This window comes from Nicotiana attenuata, chromosome 7 (genome assembly GCF_001879085.1).
Source record: "Nicotiana attenuata strain UT chromosome 7, NIATTr2, whole genome shotgun sequence".
Taxonomy (NCBI): Eukaryota; Viridiplantae; Streptophyta; class Magnoliopsida; order Solanales; family Solanaceae; genus Nicotiana; species Nicotiana attenuata.
This window is the reverse complement of record NC_031995.1, coordinates 63,029,475-63,053,685: the sequence shown is the minus strand read 5'-3', so window position 1 is coordinate 63,053,685 and position 24,211 is coordinate 63,029,475.

The window sequence follows — 24,211 nt, the reverse complement described above, 5'->3', positions numbered from 1 at the left end:
AGGTGCGCGGGCAACGGGGGTCTGATTGCCTCCCCCGGTCTGTGAAGTAGCTGCTGCTGCGGTGGTGGCTGAAACTGCCTGAGCCAGGCCAGTACAGACCGTTAATATCTGCTCCAAGGTCTCCTGAAGGCCCGAAATCACAATAGGCACGGCTGGTGCCTGAGCAGGTGCTGCTCGAGTATCCACAGCTGGAGCCTGATCCTGAGCTGGGGCTACTAACGGGTCAGCAGGTGCTGCCTCGGCTGCTCTGCCTCTGCCACAACCACGACCACGGCCTCTGGCGGCCTCAGTAGGTGGCACTGGTGGTCGTCCGCCACGTCCGGTAGCTCGTGTCCTCACCATCTGTGAGAGAATAGAATAGTAGAAGTTTAGTTTTCAGTTCAACAAAGCCGCACGACAAGAGTTTCAAGAATGTGAAGTTTTCCTAAAGGTTCTGCAGCATCCCGAGGATAAGTACAGACGTCTCCGTACCGATCCACGAGACTCCACTAAGCCGGCTCATGACTCGTGAGACCCAGTAACCTAGGCTCTGATACCAACTTGTCACGACCCCAACCCCGATTGTGATGGCGCCCAACACACTGCTAGGCAAGCCCGACCAATTTAATAACCTTAACCATTTTTATACAGTTCATGAATTAATCAACCTGGATAAATTACTAAGTCATAATAATGCAATTCTGAAATAGAGTTAAAACATGCGGAATCCCAAATACAAAACAACTACATAGCCCGAAGAATCCGGTGTCACAAGTCTGAGCCTCTAATATACGAGTGTCAACCTACTACATAATAGTCTGAAGAAATGCGGAATAAAATAAATAGGATAGATGGGAAGATCAGGACTGCGGACGTCATGCAGCTACCTTGATTCTCCCGGATAAGATGCTCGACAGAGAAAGTCTCACTCAGCCTCACTGGGTGCACCTGAATCTGCACACGGGGTGCAGGGAGTAAAGTGAGTACTTCCAACTCAGTGAGTAATAAACATAAATAAAGACTGAGAATAAGAAATCCTAAATAGGCACAAAGTAATTCTATAATTACAGAAACTTGAACCTAGCAGCATAAAATCAGTAAAATCAGTGGAAACAATTACAGAATTATCACAGCAGATAAGTAAATAAATGACAATTAATAGTATGCAATGCAACACATAAACCGGTACTCTCCAGTACCCACTGCGGCGTGCAGCCTGCTCCATTAATTTATCGTTGACGGCGCTCACAGGGGGTGTGCAGACTCCGGGGGGGGCCCCTTATGGCCCAAGCGCAATAATAAGCCATCTCATGGCATCAACTAGGCCCTCGGCCTCATATCAATATCAATATCATACCGCTGCGGCGCGCAACCTGATCCCATACTCAGTCCAAAATCCCATAAGCCTCTCGGGCACATTAATATAGAAATATTCAGCCTAATCTTCATTTAAAAATATTAATTAAGTTTCTAGTTTGAGAAAAGTGGCTGAGTTTGCAAAACAGTATTAAATTCTAGGACTGAGTTCAATTATCTGAAAATATGGTAAGAAACCAGTAAAAACAATCCCTGAAGGATACAAGCAATTGGCACGAAGCCCAATTATGATAATTAATCCATTTTTATAAGGATATCTACTAAGCTTCAATCAATTAGGTAGTAATTTTTATTAAGCGGGACGGACCAAGTCACGATCCCCGACGGTGCTCTACCCCACGCCCGTTATCCGGCGTGCAAGTCACCTCAACATAGCACTACAATATGCAAACACGGGGTTTCAAACCCTCAGAACAGCTCAACTTCTGCATCTGCGGTCTTCCTGTCGCATCTGCGACTCCGCAGATGCGGTCTGCTACTCCGCACCTGCGATAGCTGCCGCTTCTGCGGCTCATAACTCACTTCTGCGGTACCGCTTCTGCGTTCCCCTTTCCGCAGAAGCGAAAATACCAGAAGCAGCACAGGTTCTGCAACGTTACAAATCCAAAACTCCCCGTTAGCCATCCGAAAACACCCCGAGGTCCTCGGGACCTCAACCAAAAACACAAACATGATCCAACACCTTACTCAAACTTGCTCGAATCATCAAAACACCACAAATAACACCTAAACCATCAAATTACATCAAATTCAAGCCTAAGTTCATCCAAATCTTCCGAAACTTGCATTCGATCAAAAACCCGACCAAAACACCTCCGAATCAACTGAAATTTTGCACACACATCCCAAATCACCTAACGAAGCTACATCAACTCTCGGAATTCCATTCCGACCCTCGGATCAAATTCTCACCTATCAACCGGAATTCGCCAAAATACTAACTTCGCCAATTCAAGCCTAATTCTACACCGGACCTCCAAAATTACTTCCGATCACACTCCTAAGTCACAAATCATCCCCCGAAGCTAACCGAATCAATTGAATTCATATCCGAGCCCTCTAACACGTAAGTCAACATCCGGTTGACTTTTCCAAAACAAACCTTCCTTAAAGAGACTAAGTGTCTCATTTCCTACTAAAATCAATCCCAATCAACTCGTTCACACCCAACACTGATAATGAAGCATAAAGAAATAGAAAATAGGGAAAACGGGGTGGTAACTCACGTGACGACGGGTTGGGTCGTCACAAAAGTACCATGTTTCAATTAGAATACAACATCGAATTAATTATTACTTTTACCTAGGGATTTGATAAATTAACCTAGTAGAAATTCCTTCTTAAGTAAAGTACAACCGCAAACGGTTTAAGGAAAATTTAGTTGAGAAATCAATTGAGTTAAAAATGTAACAGCTGTTGAAATTTGAAGTATTGAATATATATGAAACAAATAGGGCGAGATATTATCAATACTATGAATTCCCACACAAAGGATCACAGCCGTAAAGGAATCTAAACCAATAAAACACTTGAATTGATAACAACAATTACAATGGAGACAAAATAATCACGGAAGGAGTACAGCTCTGTTGATACCCAATTTTTCGCCTATATTTTTTATATATGCAAAATACTTTCAAAATAGCATGTACAGGCATATATAAGCATGCCCCAAAGTTTTGGTATTTTTCCTTTATTTTTTTAAGATTTTAAAACCAATTTATTGTCTATTTTAATACTATAAAATTCAATAATTATTCCCAAACTAGCATTTTTTTTAGTGAATAATTTATTTCGTTCTCATATTTACCCTAAGATATAATTGGGGTAATTTTTGTATATTTTTATATATTTATTTGATATTTTTTAAGCTAATTGCATATAATTTTAATTATAGCCTATTTTACGATTAACAGCATTCAATAATTATAAAATCACTTTTAGTATTTCTACATTAATATTTATATGTTATTAATTGTTCCAGTACCTTTAATTTATTTTCAAGTCATTTTTTTTCTTTTACTATTTTTATAAATTAAAAGGGAAAAATTGGCTATTTAAATGACGACCCTTTTTGTATTTCAATTTTAGCCCAAATTGGACCCCCAATCTCAACCCCAAATCCCACAACCCAATAACCCGACCCATACCTTTTCTTATCATACCCAAATCCGGTCCCCATTTAACCCATTTAATCCGAGCCGTTGATCTTTTAGATCAACGGCTCCCCTCATCCCTTTCCTTTTTTAATTCAAACGACCCCTTACCCTACCTCATTTCTCCTCAGCCGCCGCCTCCGAAACCCTCCACTCTCTCAAATTCTATCAAGGGTTCTCAAACCCTAGCTGCCTCTTGCCGTCTCAGACCAGAGATCCACCGAAATCTATAGCCACCAAAGCCATGGGGATCTCACACCCACCCCCTGGTGCTCTTATACACCGGTTTTCTGAAGATTCAAGGCCTGACCTTGAAGATCTCTACCCAGATCTCCTTCGATTCAGGGTTCCATGGTCGTCTCTGGCTCTACTCCGGCATATCGTGGACGTTCGAGCCTGAGTCTAACTTCTCCGGCTTAGATCCACGAGTTTTCCAGGCCTTTCTCACTTCTAGGATTCTTCTGAAACCCTAACCTTTCGAGGTTCTTCTGATTTCTCTAGATCTGTCCTAGATCTGTGATTATCTTTGGGTCTCAAACGTTTTCTCAAAAGTTTCTTTCAAAACTTGCTTTTTAACCTTTTTATCTTCCCCGACTTAGGGTTTCTTTGATCTTTTAACATGCTCTAGTGTGATTCTTATATGTTTTTCTACTATGTTTCTTCTATTATGTTTCTTCTATGATCCTTACGTGCTTCTTCTATTGTGTTTCTCCTACCTGGTTCTTACAAGTTCTTCTACTGTATTTTTTGCATGATTGATCTTTTATTATGATTACTCATGAATTTCTTCTACTGGGAAGTACAGGTTTCTTTATGATTTCTGCACTTATTCCGTTAATATTTTCTTTTTGCTTGACTTACTTGTCTTCATCTCTAGACTAGATTAATGGTAAAAAACCCTAGAGTTTGTTTCTTATCTCTGCACGTGTTGATTTCAAAACCCTAGTCTTTTTGGACCTATTTGAGTTCCTGAAGTTGTTTCCTCTACTGTTCGACCGAGTTTCGAAATCTTTGTGTCAACTTTGTTTCTTCATACGATTCTGACCTCTTTACTTGACCTTTCGCATGCTATTCCCTCTTCTCTGAGATGACTACCATGTTCCTAGGGTCCTCTACTCATTGATTTTCTTTGATTGCATGACATTCTTCTTTGTCTTAAATCCAGCCTCGCATGCTTAATGTTTATGCACTCTTTATAGGTCAAATTTTCCTCTCAAAATAACCTTGATTGTGGACTGATTTCAAATCTCTTTGTGTAACTTTGATTGCACTCTTGAATTGATTCTTTCCTTTATTGTTTTGATTTCCTTTGTTTCTTGGACTTGTTGGAATATTTTCCTTTCGACCCTGCCTTTCTACTTAAGTTGATTTGATCCCATTACCTTAATTACATTAGTATGGGATTCTTACAGGCCTTTCCTTAATTAAGGTCTAATGAACTTAACCCCTAATACATGTGGTATACTCGTACTGTGCTGAAAATATTTCCTTATTTGTCATGTCCAGCCCTGTGTGATTTCTTTCCTTATTTAACACTTGCATGCTACCGTTTGGTTTAATTGCTTTATTAAAGGAAGTCTTTGATGCTGATTTGATTTTAATAAGACACATATTCCTCCAATTATGTCTGAATTACAGTCCTTACCTTATTTCTGCATGTTTCTCACACTATAAATACCTGCTCTTTTATTAACACGCAACACAAGAAAAAACACGGGAGTCTTTTCTGAACTCACACTCACACACAAAGTATTCTCTCTTGTTGTTTGTGCTGTGGCTTCTTTGCAAGAATTCTGCTCTCTTTTGCTTGTCTCTTTCTGAAACAGGTATGCCTTTATTTAATCTTTTGCCTCATCCCTATGTGTTTATTCTGTAGTCTCATTCTTTTGTGTGGTTTGTTGTTCATGCTTCGTAACTTATGCTAAGTATTTTTCCTTTCTTTGCTTCTGTTCTCATATGAATCCCTACCCCTAATCCTCTTTATGTGTTGAGTTGAAACCTTGGCCTGACAGTATCCCAATTACTGCCCAGTCCATGGTTTGACCTTCAATAGGTCCTGACTCTCCAATGTTTAGCTAGTGGCCTGGTCAGGGGTGTGCTAGCATTCTATGTTGCTGGGCATGACCACCAGCCTGCCTTAGCATCCCTTAATTCCCTCTATTGCACTTACACTTGTTCCTAGATTCTAAGTTTTGCCCCCTCCAATGAGCCTTGCCTTGGGACCTTAAGTTCCCTCTGAACTTGGACATTGGAGGGCTGGCCCTTCCACACTGCACTTTAATTCAGTTCTGTAATGATATCTGGGTGTAAGCATTGCCTGGAGTTCCTGAAACACCTTGGAACTTTGACACATTCCAGATAAGGGAAAGGCCTTGGAACTTGATCCTGGCAGTTGGCTCATATCATATTGTTAGACCTTGGGTCTGAATTAGGCTTCTTGTATGCAGCTTAAAGCTCTGATGTAATTTTATTTTCTGTTTGCTTCATTTGGTCTGTAATAAATTTTATAATAACTTATGGGGTTTTAGTAAAAAGGGGAGAGCTATCTGTGTATGCATAAGGGTAGATATCCTGCCTATAGGAGTTTTTTTTTCTTTGAATTTCTGCACTTTTACATATAGAAATCATGCTTATTTCTGCACTTTCATCTATAGAAATCATGCTCACAGGAGTTCTGCACTTTCATATGTAGAAATCATGCTCATAGGAATTCTGCACTTTTATATATATAGAAATAATGCTCATAAGAACTCTGCATATCATATAGATATCCTGCTCATAAGAATTCTGTATGTAGGAACCATGTCTTTAAGATTCTGCATTTTTGCATCTATCATTAGGCAAACAGTTATAGGTCAAAATGATAATCAATTGCATCCTAGATACCATGCTCGTAGGATTTTCTGCACTCTTGCTATGCCTGTAAAAAGTGTTTAAAATTAACAACGCTAGAAAGCATGCCTATAGGAACTATTAACCCAATCTGAATCACTCATTTTAAGATTAGTCCGTCAGTAGTAGCCAAATGCAGAAATCGTATCATTCAGTTAAAACTGGCAACTTTCAGTAATTAGTTTACTTCCTTATTTCTGAAACCAGTAGATGCCATCACTTAGGGAAACAAGTAAGTAGTTAATTAATTGCACCAGTCTTCGATAAGTTGTAGCCAGGCAAGCCTAGTGCGAACTTCTTGTCTAAAAATATGCAATGAACCAACCTGCCTAACGTTAAGCATAATTTGGACCTAATCAGTATGTGTAAGACGTGCTAAACTACATGATTTCTGTGATTAAAGGAGGTTTGTCTGAGCCTTAATTGCTTTTGTGCTCCCATAACTGTCTTATGTGTTTTGCCTGATGCCTTAGTATACTAACCTTTTGAACCTCTGAAAAGCCAAGCTCCCTCCCTTTAGGATTAGTGGTCCTAAAGCCTCCAGGACTGATAGGTGGGATGGGTAATAGCACGCTGTAGGTAACGACACCATTTCGCGCTTAATACCTTATCGGGGTGGGAAGGGTAGACATGGAGATGATGATCACACGATAACACTACGCGTACGATTGGTTACCGGTGTTGTGTGGATGATCCATGTGATTTATAAACCTAGGACCCCTTGCCCTATGTTACTTTGTTTAATATCAATAAATTCTGTCTTTTCAATCACCCAAAACTCCCCTTTATTTTTTTTACTGCATTATCACTTTTCCTTCTTTGTTTATAAATTCCAACATGCTTGGTAGCAACCCTTACGTGTAAATTTATTTGCATACTTGTTTACATTAAAGTCACAACATAGCATGGCCGGGAACCACACTAGTGGATCTTGAGGGGTGCGTAACACCTTCCTCTCGAGATAATTTCTAGCCCTTACCCGAACTCTGATTTTCCAATTCAAAACCCCTCTTAGTGTCCTAATGCACTCAATCATTAGGTGGCGACTCTTCAATTCCAAAAACCCAATTCCCAAACGGGAATAGAGTTGTCTTCCCGAATGTCGTAAACCCGATTTCGCGAGAAAAAGGGGGCGTCGACAGCATGGCGACTTTCCTGTGGATCTTTAGTCTTTTACCACTTCATGTTATATGTGACTTTACTGCTTTCTTTACTGCTTTGTTTAATACCTTTATTCGAAACTGACTTGTCATTTTGTTTTCTTTTTTTTTCTTTAACGCTTTCATTTACTGATTTTCTTCAATACCGTTGTAATTTCCGAGCAATTATTGTAATCATTATGAACGTGAAAAGACGTGGCAATTTGTTTCATTTTTTGTAATTGCATTTTTCAACATCATATTCCACTCGTGCCAAACAAATACCATAGCAACGCTTGATGAGTGGTTGCGCTCTTCCAATATTATTACCCCCTAAATTTTGGCAAAGGCGTATCTGCGGTAAAACTAGTCGATCAGCGGTGCAGTCGATGGTTCCGTGCCTTTCCCTCTTGAGTTGTCCTCTCAAGGGTACCGATCTAGCACCCCATAGAAACCTTATTCTATTTAACTGTTCATGCATCACTGTCAAACCTAGTCGAGTCAGTTATGTTGTCCACATAGTGACTCTTTAAGATGGCCTTATCCAAAGTCCACTGGCTTCCCCTCGGACCCAAACGGACAACACCATACTCTGTGCATTTATTTGGAGAACTAAATGCTGTTAATGCTAATTATTGATTTAAATAGTCGAGTCCGACGGGGGTGAGGGACTAACACTTCGTTTTGCAGAAAATGAGGCACGAAGTCCCCAGATTTGGCATGGTAACCAATATTCATCCGAGGTTGCTAAGATGGTGGGAGGACCTTCATTCCAGTGACCGGACTCTCGTCCGCAAGCATTTGGGAAACTTACCCTCTCTTTTGGAAATTCAGCCGGACAACAAAATCATAGAGGCTGCAACATTGTTCTGGGACAGTGATAGATCGGTATTTCGATTTGGGGACCTTGAAATGACCCCGCTGCTTAAGGAAATAGGAGGGTTAGCCGGTATTCCTTGGGAGACTCCGGGTTTGCTCGTGCTAGAAAACCGCAAGGGTAAAGGTTTCTTCAAAATGATGGGGTTGAAGAAAAATTCAGATTTGACTTGTTTGAAGGACTCTTATGTTCCTTTCGACTAACTGTACGAGAGGTACAGTCATAGCAAGTCCTACCGCACCTATCCAAACGAATTCACCCTCACATCATTGGGGCATATCCACAGGAGAGTTTTCGTCTTCATGTTCTGCTTCCTGGGAATGATAGTGTTTCCCATGAAGAATGCTAGGATCCATACCAGACTAGCCATGGTCACCAAGACACTAATAGAGGGGATTGAAGGGCAACATTTCAGCATAGTGCCCATGATTGTTGCGGAGATCTACCGAGCTTTGGAAAATTGTCAACGAGGGGCCAGTCATTTCGAGGGATGCAACTTATTACTCCAACTCTAGCTTATAGAACATCTCCAAAAGGGTCGATACCGTCAAGGGCTTCCGCGAAGGCCGTGGAATGATCATATAGCCTTTCACCATCCCAATAGAATGAACTATATGCCTGACATGTTTGCTCAATCAGGGGATGCTCGAGGATGGGTATAATTGTTTGAAAACTTAAAAGAAGACAAGCTGCAGTGGATGTTCGAATGGTTCCCCACAGGAGAGTTCATCATCCGCTCTCGGGACGCTCAATCCTTATACTCATTGGTCTGAGCAGAACTTATCCCTATGTCCCTCTCCGAGTCATGAGGCAGGCAGGTAGGAAGCAAGTCGTACCAAAGGTTGAGAAGATGAGTCATTTCAGGGCTGATTTCCAAGACGACGACAACCCATACAGATGTCAAGCTCAAATTAAATGTGGAACAGCAAGATCGTCCTAGAGAGGGATTCCATAGAACCTGACAGGTATCATGCCGGCTACACCTCATACTATCCAGGTTGGCTGGAGGAAGATCATGCTGGGTTAGGACAGCCCGGGTCTGTTCGAGGTCACAAGGTCATCGACGAAAGGGCTGAGATACAGGTCAAGTACAATCAGTTGCGCAAAAGGATCAGGGAGTGCGAGAGTGAGCATCAGAAGATTCAAGAGGCAAATCAAAAGTTGATCGAGGAATTGAAGGATATGGCTGTCAGAGCCAACAAGCGCCTAGGGCATTTGGAGCGAGGGTTAGTAGAGCTGGAAGGGAAGTTCATTCGGAGGATCGAGAATTGCCAAAACGCCGAGGGAAATAAAGGAGGACATTTGGCTAGGGCCTATCTTCTGCTGGGATTGTGTGAGCTGGTGACGCTATTCGATGGAGCCAATGATGCCGAGTCTGGGGAAGGTCCTTCTGGGACCAAGTAGTTAGGAGTCTCCTTTCCTTTTCGTTTTTGAATGTAATAAGGCCAATGGCCATTAGTGACATTTTTACTTATGCAACTTTAGTGTCGTTTTGGGATTCGTCTTGTTTTTATCAATAAAATGAGGCATTTAGCATTATAAGTTCTCCAAATCAACTTGTCGCTAGGCCTACCTGGGGCACAACGAGGCACCCAATTTAAGACACGATTTATATTTTTATACTATGTGTTTAAATACCGCAATATTTTTTTTTTCTTTTTCAAAATCCGCACTAACTTGTTACCTTTTGTTGTTTTGACTTTTATTTTTATTCCCCTCCCCAAAAGGTTAGTTCGTGCATTCTGGCATCATCATCCTACTCCACAAGATCTAAGGGCCCTCCACCTCCTCCTCCTCCAAGTCCTATCAAAAGCAAGAACAAAGCAAAAATGGACAACATCAGAAAGGACGACTCAGCTGAAAGGGTAGAGGTTCCTAAGGGTGTTCAGGTATCCAAAGAAAGTGCCGCGCAACTCGAACAGAAGCTACTGAAATTTCAAGAAGAACTAGACCAAGTTCGGAACTTGGCAAGTCTGTCATTCTCCCTCACTACTCAAGACGTCAACTTTCCCAATGCTCAACACCCAATACCTCCACAAAACATCCTAGAGCCGCAGAAACAGCCCGCTACTCATTGCAACACACATTGCAACAACACTCCACTCCTCATCCCTGAACCATCAAATGATCATCCCCACCACACTCCCATATATGTGGAAACCTTGCCACACTACACCAAACCCATTACAAACACACCAGAGTCTGATGACAAAGACTCTCTCATCAAGAACCTGGCAGCTGAGCTCAAAAAGTTGACTAGCCGGGTCCAGGGCGTGGAAGGAAATAAAGGCATTGAAGGGTTGAATTATGAGGATCTTTGCATCCAGCCGGACATTGAACTTCCTGAGGGGTACAAACCTCCCAAGTTCGAAATGTTTGACGGCTCAGGGGATCCTAGAGTCCATCTGAGGACATATTGTGATAAACTGGTCGGTGTAGGAAGAGACGAGAAGATTCGCATGAAACTCTTCATGAGAAGTTTGAAAGGCGATGCGCTATCTTGGTACATTAGCCAAGATCCCAAGAAATGGACGAGCTGGGTAGGAATGGCGTCCGACTTCATGGACAGGTTCAGGTTCAACACAGAAAATGCACCAGATATCTTCTACATCCAGAATCTGAAAAAGAAACCCACTGAGACATTCCGCGAGTATGCTACTCGATGGAGATCCGACACTGCTAAGGTCAGGCCGGCCTTAGAGGAAGAACAGATGAACCGATTTTTCGTCCGAGCGCAAGATCCGCAGTATTATGAGAGGTTAATGTTGATAGAGGGCCAGAAATTCTCCGATATCATCAAGCTAGGAGAAAGGATTGAAGAGGGCATTAAGAGCGAAATGGTCACTAATTTTGAAGCACTGCAGGCTACCAACAAAGCCCTACAATCTGGTGGCGCGTCCAAGAAAAAGGACGTGAGTGCCGTGATGGTTGCACAGCGAACCAAGCCCCAATAAAATACCAAGCCTACCCGGTACCCCCTATCACATACCAACCTATCCCCAACAACCAAGCACCTCCGCCTTCTTACCAAATTCCATCACCCGCTTACCAATCATCTCCCTCTCCCACATATCAACCCACCTCACCAAGATATTCCCAACCTGCACCCGTCTACCAAGCCTATAATGCCCACTACGAATCACCTCCCGCCCGCCAAAATTTCCCCAGGCCACACCCTAACTTTGACCGCAAACCTCCCAGGCAATACACCACCATCGCCGAGCCAATCGACCAACTATATGAAAGACTCAAGAAGCCGGTTATGTCACCCCAATCCCTGCCATAACTCCAGAAAATCCTTCCCAATGGGTTAACCCAAACAAAACCTGTGCAAACCATTCCGGCATGAAAGGACATACCATCGATGAGTGCCGATCTCTGAAAGATAAAATCCAAGCTCTAATTGACAACAAAATCATAGTGGCCAAGGAACCTGCTCCCAACGTTCGCAACAATCCCTTGCCTGATCATAAGGGTGGTGGTGTGCATATGATCGAAGTGGAAGATGATTGTGACCCCAAGGGGTCAATTGGATTAATTGCNTTCGTGGTTTTGATGTTATTTTTCGTGATTTGAGACCTCGATTAGGTCCATTTTATATTTTGGGACTCGTTGGTATGTTCGGATGGGGTCCTGTGGGGCTCAACTGTTGTTTGGATTCATTTCGGACCATTCGGAGTTGGCATGAGTTGCTGGTTTTCTAGTGCTCCAGTTGAGCTTCGCGATCGCGAGAGAATAGACTCGATTGCGATGAGTATTTTGTCAGCTGACTAGGTTGTTAATCGCGTTCTCATTGAGGCTTCGCGTTCACATAGTAGGAATGTGGCAGGCGTGAGTTGTTCTTCGCGTTCGTAGGTGAGGGACCGCGTTCGCGAAGGTTTGGTAGATTAGTGAATCACGTTTGATGTACTAGAGAAGTGAACGCGGAGGGTCTTTTTGGGAAGTGACTTTTGTGCTTTGAGATCGCGAAGATATTCCCACGATCACAATAGGTACCCCAGAAGCAATATTATAAAGTACTCTATTTCGAAAGTTTTAGTTATTTTATCACATTTTGAGTTATAGAGCTCGAATTTGGGCGATCTTGGAGGCGATTTTCATGATTTGGATTGGGGAAAGTTTTTTTTGACTCGGTTTTGATTATATTACATGATTCCATCTTTGATTTTGGCAATTGATTGGTGAGCTTAAAAGAGAAAATGGGATTTTTGTCAAAACTTTTCTAAAGTGAATATTTGAGATTTGAACATCAATACAGAGCCAGATTTGAGTGAAATTGGTATGGTTGGACTCGTATTCAAATGGTTGTCAAAATTTGTGAATTTTTTCAGATTTTGAGGTGCGGGCCCGAGTTGACGTTTTGGTTGACTTTGAGCATTTGATTAAAGATTCGACCTTTTTTGTTTGGGTTCGATTCTTATGGCACTATTGATAAACTTGGGTTGCTTTTGGCTAGTTTCGAGCCGTTCGGAGGTCGATTCGTACGGGATGGCGCTTCTAATGTATCAATTTGTCTTGTTCGAGGTAAGTGTCTTCCCTAGATATGTTGGGAGAATTTTTCCAAATAAAATGATATTGTTTGCTGCATGCGGGGGTGATGTATATGCGAAGTGACGAGCATATATGCATGTGCTAGGGTTATCTATGCTCGGGGTAGATTATTCGATTCTTTGTGCCTTGTTGGACTATGTGATTTTCTTAACTCATGTTTTACTTGACTTATCTATAATAATATGAATATGAATTTCAATGCTAGAAATCTTGCTTCAGCCATTCATAACTAGATTAAATTTGACGCCCTCTTTATGAAATTTTTGATGTGCTAAATTCGATCATCACTATACCTAATCACAAATACATGTTTATGACCGTAATTCTGAGGTACTTGGGTTACATACTTTTGTTGAAAAGCATGTTCGAGCTTTTGTCGAGATGCTTGAACATTAAGGTTTTTGATGATTATTGAATTATTTATTTGTTCAAGAGCTGTGATTGATGTTCACGTGGTGTATTTGCTTAACCACTCTTCTTCGTGTTATTCATGCTTCCTACTTCACTTGTCATTGACATACATGTCCCTGGTTACGAAGAGTGCAAATAATGAAGGGTGACGCCGTGCCATTGCATATAAATTATCATGTGAGGAAGAGTATAAAACACGAAGGGTGATGCTGTTCCATTACATATACATTATCATGTGAGGAAGAGTGTAAAGCAAGAAGGGTGATGTCATGCCATTTTATATACATTATTACACACGAAGGATACTGCTGTGGCATTGTTTTACATTATCATGTGAAAATGAGTGTAAATTGCGAATGGTGATATCGTGCCATTGCATATACGTTATCATGTGAGGAAGAGAGTAAAGCACGAAGGGTGATACCGTGCCATTGCATATACATTTATGTCTTCATTCTAAATTGTCATTGCGATGCACCTACGCTTTCTATATGACTTGTTGTTGTTGTTGTTATCACGTCTTTGCCTCCTACCTTAATTGTTAGTGTACTACCCACGCTTTCTATATGTTATCGGGTCACAATCATGCATTCCATCTTTGTCACGACCCAAATCTACCATGTCGTGATAGCGCCTAATGTGGAACTAGGCAAGTCGACTCTTTTATCAAAACAACCCGATATTTCCAAATAAAGTTTTCTTCACTATTTAATTAATGAAACTTCATAAGATAAGTCTGAATAACAAAGTGCGAAAAAAGCCCTAGATCGGGGTGTCACTAGTCATGAGTATCTACCAAAAACTGCCCGAAAATGCTAAGACTAATACAGTCTGGAAATAACTAAAAATATCTATACGAAGATAGGAGGGAGATGAGCAAGGCTGCGATCGCCATGCAGCTACCTTGTCAACTCCAACAGATCCGCGGAGGATGAATAGCACGTCCAGCAACCCTTGGATCTGCACACAAGCTGCAGGGAGTAATGTGAGTACGCCAACTCAATAAGTAATAAAAGTAAATAAAGACTGAGCAGTAGAAAACACATAAAGTCCACATCAGGAAATTTCAGTAACTACAACATACTTTAAAATTAGTATGTGAGTCAAATCATCTTGTTAAAAAAGAAATCCAGTTTCAATAAAACCGTTTAAAACATCTTTCGATAATTTTCCAACAAAGTGATGAAACAGTGAGTAAAAATAATGAAACATAAGTCGCCCTTCGGGCAAAACATCACTTGTGAACAACCCCTCAGGCAAACAAGAAACATAAACAGCCCCACGGGCAAACATCACAATCACTCATAAACAGCCCCTCGGGCATAACATGAATCAAGAACAGCCCCTCGGGAAAAACATCATATCACTCACTCAGGGTACCCGCGCTCACGAGGGGTGTGCAGACTCCGGAGGGGCTCCTACAGCCCAAGCGCTATAACAAGTCACCTCGTGACATAAATCAATCAGGCCCTCGGCCTCTCATAATCATAAATCAGTAACAACGTGTTGCGGCGCGCGGCCCAATCTAATAATATCCTCACAAAAATAGGCCCTCGGCGTCACTCAATCACAAACCTCTCAAGCCACTTGGGCTATCAGTAAAAACAGGGTGCTCAGCCCAAAGTATCATTTTATGCATCAAAACGGGGTAATAAAGACTGAGTTATGAAATCAGTAAACACGACATGACTAAGTATGGATCTTAAATCAAACAGTAAAAGGATAATAAGAAAAAGCCCCTAAGGATCCAAACAGCTTTGGCACGACGCCCAAATATGGCATTCAACCCAATTTATAGAAATTCTTTCTAAAACACATAAGTATCATATAGTTTTCAGTCAAATACGCAACTTAATAGTTGCTACTGGACGGACCAAGTCACAATCCCCAACAGTTCACGCCCACATGCCCGTCACCTGGTATGTGCGTCACCTCAAAGTAGTAAAACGATGTGCAATCCGGGATTTCATACCCTCAAGACTAGATTTACAATCGTTACTTACCTCAAACCGGTCAAATCCCTACTCCGCGATGCCTTTGCCTCTGGAATCGGCCTTTGCCCCAAATATAACCAAAAGCAATACAATGCAATCAATATAGGCCAAGAAACCAATTCCATACAAAAAACTAACAATTTAGACCAAAATCCCGGAATTCACCCAACTTGGACCCACGTCTCGGAATCTGACAAAATCACAAAACTAGAAATCCTTTCAGTCACGAGTCTATCCATACAAAATTCATCAAAATCCGACATCAAATGGTCCCTCAAATCCTCAAATCAGACTCTCCAATTTCCAAGCCCTAACCTCAATTTCATCCCTAATTTCTACTAATTTCATGCTTAAACAACTGAGAATTACCATAATCACGAGTATTAAGCTCAAGTAACTTACCTCAATGTAATCCCCCTTGATTCCCTCTTCAAAACCCTCCAAAAAAATCCAAGTCCAAATGAAAATGGTGGAAAATAACCTAAATTTCGCGAAGGGTTCAATTTATACCTTCTGCACAGGCATTTCCGCATCTGCGACGCCGCACCTGCGGAAAATCAATCGCAGGTGGAGTTCTCACTTAAATCCCAGAAACCGCTTTTGTGGTACAATCCTCACACATGCGGCCTCGCAGGTGCGCTCCGCCTTCCGCACTTGCTGTCCTGCCTCAGCCTCCCAAATCCTGCATCTGCGGCTCCTTTCCGCATCTGCGGCCATCGCGCCTGCGGTCCTCACTCCGCTAGTGCAGAAACATCAGAAGCAGCAACTTCAGCTGCATAACTCCATTCCCAACTCCTCCGTCAACCATCTGAATTCATCCCGAGGCCCTCAGGACCTCAACCAAAAATACCAACAAGTCACATATCAACATTCACAATTAGTCGAACCTTCGGAACACTTAAAACAACATCAAAACACCAAATCACCCTCAGATCAAGCCTAAGAACTTCTAAACTTTCGAATTTCGCAAACGATGCCGCAACCTATCAAACCTCGTTCGAATGACTTGAAATTTTGCACACACATCACAAATGACACTACAGACCTACTCTAATTTCTGAATTCCATTCTGACCCTGATATCGAAATCTCCATTGCCAACCGAAAAACGCCAAATTTCCAATTTCGCCAATTCAAGCCTAAATCTACCACAGACCTCCAAATCACATTCTGGACGCTCTCCCAAGTCCAGAATCACCTAACGGAGCTAACCGAATCATCAAAAATCACATCCGAGATCGTTTATACATGAGTCAACATCCAGTTGACTTTTCCAACTTAAACCTCTAAACAGGAGACTAAGTGTCTCATTCCACACCAAAACGACTCTGAACCCGAACCAACTAACACGATACGATGAAATAAAGCTGAGGAACACATAAGGAAGCAGAAATGGGAGAAACGCAGCTACAACTCATTAAACGATCGGCCGGGTTATTACATCCTCCCCCTCTTAAACAAATGTTCGTCCTCGAACGAGTCTAGAAATATACCTGAAGCCTCAAACATGAGCGGATATCTGCTCTGCATCTCCCGCTCGGTCCCCCAAGTAGCCTCCTCCATGGGCCGACCTCTCCATTGCACATTCACTGAAGCTATATCCTTTGATCTCAACTTTAATACCTGCCACTCCAAAATAGCCACTGGCTCCACATCATAAGTCAAATCACCATCTAACTGAACCGTGATGAAATCCAAAACATGAGACAGATCGCAAATATACTTCCGGATCATAGAAACATGAAATACTGGATGCACACTCGACAAGCTAGGTGGCAAAGCAAGCTCATAAGCCACCTCCCTAATCCTCCGAAGCACCTCAAAAGGCCCAGTGAACCGAGAGCTCAACTTGGCCTTCTTCCCAAATCTCATAGCGCCCTTCATGGGTGAAACCTTCAGTAAACACTTCTCCCCAACCATATAAATCACATCATGAACCTTTCTGTCAACATAAATCTTTTGTCTTGACTGAGCTGTACGAAGTCGCTCCTGAATCACTTTCACCTTATCCAAAGCATCCTGTACCAAGTCTGTACCCAAAAGCCTAGCCTCGCTCGGCTCAAACCAACCTACTGGAGATCTGCACCGTCTCCCATATGAAGCCTCATATGGAGCCATCTGAATACTCGACTGATAACTGTTGTTGTAAGCAAACTACGCGAGAGGTAGAAACTGGTCCCATGAACCCCCAAAATTATGACACAAGCGCGCAACATGTCCTCCAATATCTAAATAGTGCGCTCGAACTTTCCGTCCGTCTGAGGGTGAAAAGTTGTGCTCAACTCAACCTGAGTACCCAAATCTCGCTGTATGGCCCTCCAAAACATCGATGTAGACTGAGTACCTCTATCTGAAATGATGGAAACCGGGACACCATACAGGCGAACAATCTCTCGGATATAAACCTCAGCTAACCGCTCTGAAGAATAAGTAGTACACACAAGAATAAAGTGCGCGGACTTGGTCAGTCGATCCACAATCACCCAAATATCATCGAACTTCCTCAAAGTCCGTGGGAGTCCAACTACGAAATCCATGGTGATCTGCTCCCACCTCCACTCTAGAATATCTGTCTGCTAAAGTAAGCCACCCGGTCTCTAATGCTCTTATTTCACCTGCTGACAATTGAGACACCAAGCTACAAATCCCACTATATATTTCTTCATTCTACTCCACCAATAGTAATGTCTCAATCCTGTATATCTTCACGGCACCTTGATGGATGGAATATCGCGAGCTATGGGCCTCTTCTATAATCAACTCCCGAAGCCCATCTACATTGGGCATACATATCCGGCCCTGCATCCTTAATACCCTATCATCACCAATAGTCATATCTCTGGCATCGCCGTGCTGAACTCTGTCCTTGAGGACAAGTAAATGAGGATCATCATACTGGCACTCTCTTATACGATCAAACAAGAAAGACCGAGAAATCACACAAGCTAGGATCTGACCGGGCTCCGAAATATCCAACCTCACAAACTGATTGGCCAAAGCCTGAACATCAACTACAAGAAGTCTCTCCCCAACAGGGATATATGCCAAACTGCCCATACTCACCGCCTTCCTACTCAAGGCATCGGCCACCACATTGGCCTTTCTCGGATGGCACAAGATAGTAATATCATAGTCCTTTAGCAGCTCTAACCATCTCTGTTGCCTCAAATTGAGATCCTTTTGTTTGAACAACTGCTGGAAGCTACGATGATCAGTAAACACCTCACAAGACAAACCATAGAGATAATGCCTCCAAATCTTCAATGCGTGAACAATGGCAGCCAATTCCAAATCATGAATAGGGTAGTTCTTCTCATGGGGCTTCAACTGACGCGAAGCATATGCAATCACTCTACCCTCCTACATCAACACACATCCAATACTAACTCTTTAAGCATCACAATATACTGTATAAGAACCTGAAGTTGATGGCAAAACTAACATTGGAGCTGTGGTTAAGGCAGTCTTGAGCTTTTGAAAGCTTGCCTCACACTCATCCGACCACCTGAAAGGAGCACCCTTTTGAGTTAATTTGGTCAAGGGTGATGCAATAGATGAAAATCCCTGAACGAACCAAAGGTAATAACCAACCAAACCAAGAAAACTACGAATCTCTATGGCTGAGGACGGTCTGGTCCAATTCTGGACTGCCTCTATCTTCTTCAGATCAACCTGAATACCCTCACTGGACACCACGTGCCCCAAGAACGCAACTGAACCGAGCCAAAACTCACACTTGGATAACTTAGCATAAAGCTTCTCCTCCGTCAGTCGCTGCAACACAACTCTCAAATGCTCAGCGTGCTCCTCCTGACTACGCGAGTACACCAGAATATCATCAATGAATACAATAACAAACGAGTCGAGATAAGGCCGGAATGCGCTGTTCATCAAATGCATGAACGCTGTTGGGGCATTGGTGAGCCCAAAAGACATCACAAGGAACTCATAGTGACCATATCGGGTCCTGAAAGCTGTCTTAAGAATGTCCAAGTCCCTAATCTTCGACTGGTGATGCCTTGACCTGAGATCAATCTTGCAGAACACTCTCGCTCCCTGAAGCTGGTCATATAAATCATCAATACGAGGCAAAGGATACTTGTTCTTGATTGTGACTTTGTTCAACTGCCTGTAATCAATGCACATTCTCATAGTGTCATCCTTCATCTTCACAAATAGAATAGGCGCACCCCAAGGCGACACACTAGGCCGAATAAACCCCTTATCAAGGAGTTCCTGAAGTTGCTCCTTTAATTCATTTAACTCCATTGGCGCCATACGATACGATGGAATAGAAATGGGCTGAGTGCCCGGCACCAAATCAATACCGAAGTCAATATCCCTGAACGGTGGCATGCCCGGCAGGTCTGCAGGAAACACGTCCAAAAAATCCCTCACTACCGGACTGAATCAATGGCAGGAGTCTCTGCACTAACATCCCTCACGAAGGCCAAATAAGAAAGGCAACCCTTCCCAACCATTCGTTAGGCCTTAAAAAATGAAATCACTCTACTAGGAACATAATCCGTCGAACCTCGCCACTCAATCCGTGGCACCCCCGACATAGCCAACGTCTTCGTCTTAGTGTGACAGTACAGAATAGCATGGCGCGGGACAACCAATCCATGCCCAATATCACATCAAAATCAACCATACTAAGCAACAAAAGGTCCACTCGGGTCTCCAAACCCCCAATAGTCACCATACATGACCGATATACGCGGTCCACAATAATAGTATCGCCCGCTGGAGTAGATACATGTACAAATGAAATAAGAGACTCGCGGGGCGTATCCAAATAATGAGCAAAATATGACGACACATATGAAAAAGTGGAACCAAGATCAAATAGCACAGAGGCATCCCTGTGGCAGACTGAGACAATACCTGTGATCACAACATCTGAAGCAATAGCATCTGGTCTGGCTAGGAGTGCATAAAAACGGGCCTGACCACCACCTGATCGACCTCCCCCTCTAGGGCGACCCCTAGCTGACTGTCTTGCACCCCTAGCTGGCTGGGCGGGTGGTGAAGTAACTAGTGATGAAGTCGATGGCTGACTACTCTGCTAAGGCGGACCCCCATGACGACAAGGACACTGCCTCCACATATGCCTAGTGACGGGGACTAAAGGGAACCCTAGCACCGGGATGACTGGTAGAAGAACCTGGCATGGAGAAGCCCTGAACTAATGGAGCACGGGACGAGCTCTGGGCTGGGAGGGCACTAAGTGATGAATGGCCCTGATGAGAATTGTGAGAACCATGGCCCAATGATGCGCCACGGTGAACTGGGCGAGCTGACTGAGCATCTCTGAATGGACAACCTCTACCGTGCAGAAACTGAGCCCCATAAGGAGCACCCCCAAAACTACCAGATCCACGAGGCCTCTTGGCCTTCCTCTCTACTCGTTCCTGGCGGCGAATCGACTCTATGTCCCGAGCAATGTCAACAACCTCCTCAAAAGAAGCACCAGATACCCGCTCTCAGGTCATATGAATCCGCAACTGATACAAAAGGCCATCTATGAATCTCTTGATCCTCTCCCTGTCCGTGGGAACCAACTAGATAGCATGACGGGCTAGCTCAGAGAACCTCATCTCATACTACATCACAGTCATATAATCCTGAGCAACTGCTCGAACTGTCTGTGCAGCTCCTCTCTGAGACACTGAGGCACTTACTTCTCCAGAAAGAGAACAGAGAACTGCTGCCAGGTGAGGGGCGCTGCACCAGCAGTCCTACGCCTCTCATAAGCCTCCCACCAAGTAAAGTCAGCTCCAGAGAACTAAAAAGTAGTGAACGAGACCCCACTGGTCTCCAGAATACCCGTTGTACGAAGAATCCTCTAACACTTGTCCAAGGTACCCTGGGCATCCTCGCCCTCTGTACCACTGAAAGATGGAGGCTGAAGTCTACCAAACCTCTCCAATCTACGCTGCTCGTCCTCAAGCATGACTGGTACCAGATAATCCTGAGCGGGTGCAACCGGCTGGGCTGGTGGTGCCTCTAGTGTCTGCAGTCCCTGAACACCCTGCTCGGGTGTGTGAGCGGCGGGAGTCTGAGTGCCTCTCCCGGCCTGGGATGTAGCTGCTATAGTAGAAACAGCGACTGCTTGAGCATGACTGGTGCACACAGTCAAGATTTGAGCTAAGGTCTCCTGAAGACCTGGGATAACAATAGGCACAGCCGGTGCCTGAGCTGGTCCTGCTGAAGCGTCCGTAACTAGGACCTGATCATGTACTGGGGTGGCTGGTGGATCTGCAGGTGCTGCCATAGCTGCTGTGCGGGCTACGCCCCTACCTATACCACAGCCTCGACTGCGACCTCGGCCTCTTGCGGCCCCAACTGGTGGTACTGGTGACCGTCTGCCCTGACCGATAGCACGTGTCCTCACCATCTGTGAGAGAATAGAATAACAGAAGTTTAGTTACAAGAATCAACAGATTCGAACGACAAGAATTAAAGAATATGAAGTTTTCTTAAAGGTTTTACAGCCTCTGGAAGATAAGTACAGACGTCTCCGTACCGATCCGCAAGACTCTACTAAACCCGCTCGTCACCCGTGAGACCTATGTAATCTAGGCTCTGATACCAATTTGTCACAACCCAAATCTACCATGTCGTGATGGCGCATAACGTGGAACTAGGAAGTCGGCTCTTTTGTCAAAACAACCCGATATTTCCAAATAAAGTTTTCTTCAAGCTATTTAATTAATAAAACTTCATAAGATAAGTCTGAATAACAAAGTGCGGAAAGAAAATCCCAACATCGGGGTGTCACTAGTCATGAGCATCTACCTAAAACTATCTGAAAATGCTAAGACTAATACAGTCAGGAAATCAACTAATAATATCTATAGGAAGATAGGAGGAAGATGAGCAATGCTGCAATCGCCATGCAACTACCTTGCCAACTCCAACATATCCGCGACAGACGAAAATCAACGCTCGCTAGCACGTCCAACAACCCCTGTATCTTCACACAGGATGCAGGGAGTAATGTGAGTGCGCCAACTCAGTAAGTAATGAAAGTAAATAAAGAATGAGCAGTAGGAAACACATAAAGTCCACATCATGAAATTTCAGTAAGTACAACATGCTTTCAAATCAGTATGTGAGTCAAATCATCTCGTTAAAAGAAGTCCCATTTCAATAAAACCGTTTAAGACATCTTTCAATAATTTTCCAACAAAGTGATAAAACAGTGAGTAAAAATGATGAAACATAAATAGCCCCTCGGACAAAACATCACTTGTGAACAGCCCCTCGGGCAAACAAGAATCATAAACAGCCCCTCGGGCAAACCTCACAATCGCTCATAAACATCCCCTCGGGCATAACATGAATCAAGAACAACCGTTTGGGCAAAACATCATATCACTCACTCAGGGTACCCGCGCTCACTGGGGGTGTGCAGACACCGGAGAGGCTCATACAGCCCAAGCGCTATAACAAGCCACCTCGTGGCATAGATCACTCATGCCCTCAACCTCTCATAATCATAAATCAATAACAACATGTTGCGGCTCACAACCCGATCCCATAATATCTTCACAAAAATAGGCCCTCGGCCTCACTCAATAACAAACCTCTCAAGCCACTCGGGCTATCAGTAAAACAGGTTCTCGGCCCAAAATATCATTTTATGCATCAAAACGGGATGATAAAGACAGAGTTATGAAATCAGTAAACACAACATGACTGAGTATAGATCTTATATGAAAACAGTGAGAGGATAATAAGAAAAAGGCCCTAAGGGTCCAAACAGCTTTGGCACAAGGCCCAAATATGACATTCAACCCAATTTATAGAAATTCTTTGTAAAACACATAAGTATCATATAATTTTAAGTCAAATATGCAATTTAATAGTTGCAACGAGACAAACCAAGTCACAATCCCCAATGGTGCACGCCCACACGCCCGTCACCTGGCATGTGCGTCACCTCAAAGTAGTAAAACAATGTGCAATCCGGGGTTTCATACCCTTGGGACTAGATTTACAATCATTACTTACCTCAAACCGGTCAAATCCCTACTCCGCGCTGCCCTTGCCTCTGGAATCAGCCTCCAAACATCCCGAATCTAACCAAAAGCAATATAATGCAGTCAATATAGGCCAAGGAACCAATTCCATACGAAAAACTAACAATTTAGACCAAAATCCCGAAATTCACCCAAACCTGGCCCCCGGCCCACGTCTCCAAATCCGACACAAACACAAAACTAGAAACTTCTTTCACTCACGAGTTTATCCATACCAAATTCATCAAAATCCGACATCAAATGGTCCCTCAAATCCTCAAATCAAGCTCTCCAAATTCCAAGCCCTAACCCCTCAATTTCATTCCTAATTTCTACTAATTTCATGCTTAAACAACTACAAATTACCATAATCACGAGTATTAAACTCAAGTAACTTACCTCAATGTAATCTCCCTTGATTCCCTCTTCAAAACCCTCCAAAAACTCCAAGTGCGAATGAAAATGGTGGAAAATAACCCAAATTTCGCGAAGGGTTCAATTTATACCTTTAGCCCAGGCATTTCGGCATCTGCTACACCGCACCTGCAGAAAATCCATCGCAGGTGCAGTTCTCACTTAAATCCCAGAAACCGCTTATGCGGTACAATCCTCGCACCTGCGGCCTCGCAGGTGCGTTCCACCTTCCGCACTTGCGGTCCTTCCTCAGCCTCCCAAATCCCGCATCTGCGGCCATCGCACCTGCGGTCCTCACTCCGCTGGTGCGGAATCATCAGAAGCAACAACTTCAGCTGCACAACTCTATTCCCAACTCCTCCGTCAACCATCCGAATTCATCCCGAGGCCCTCGG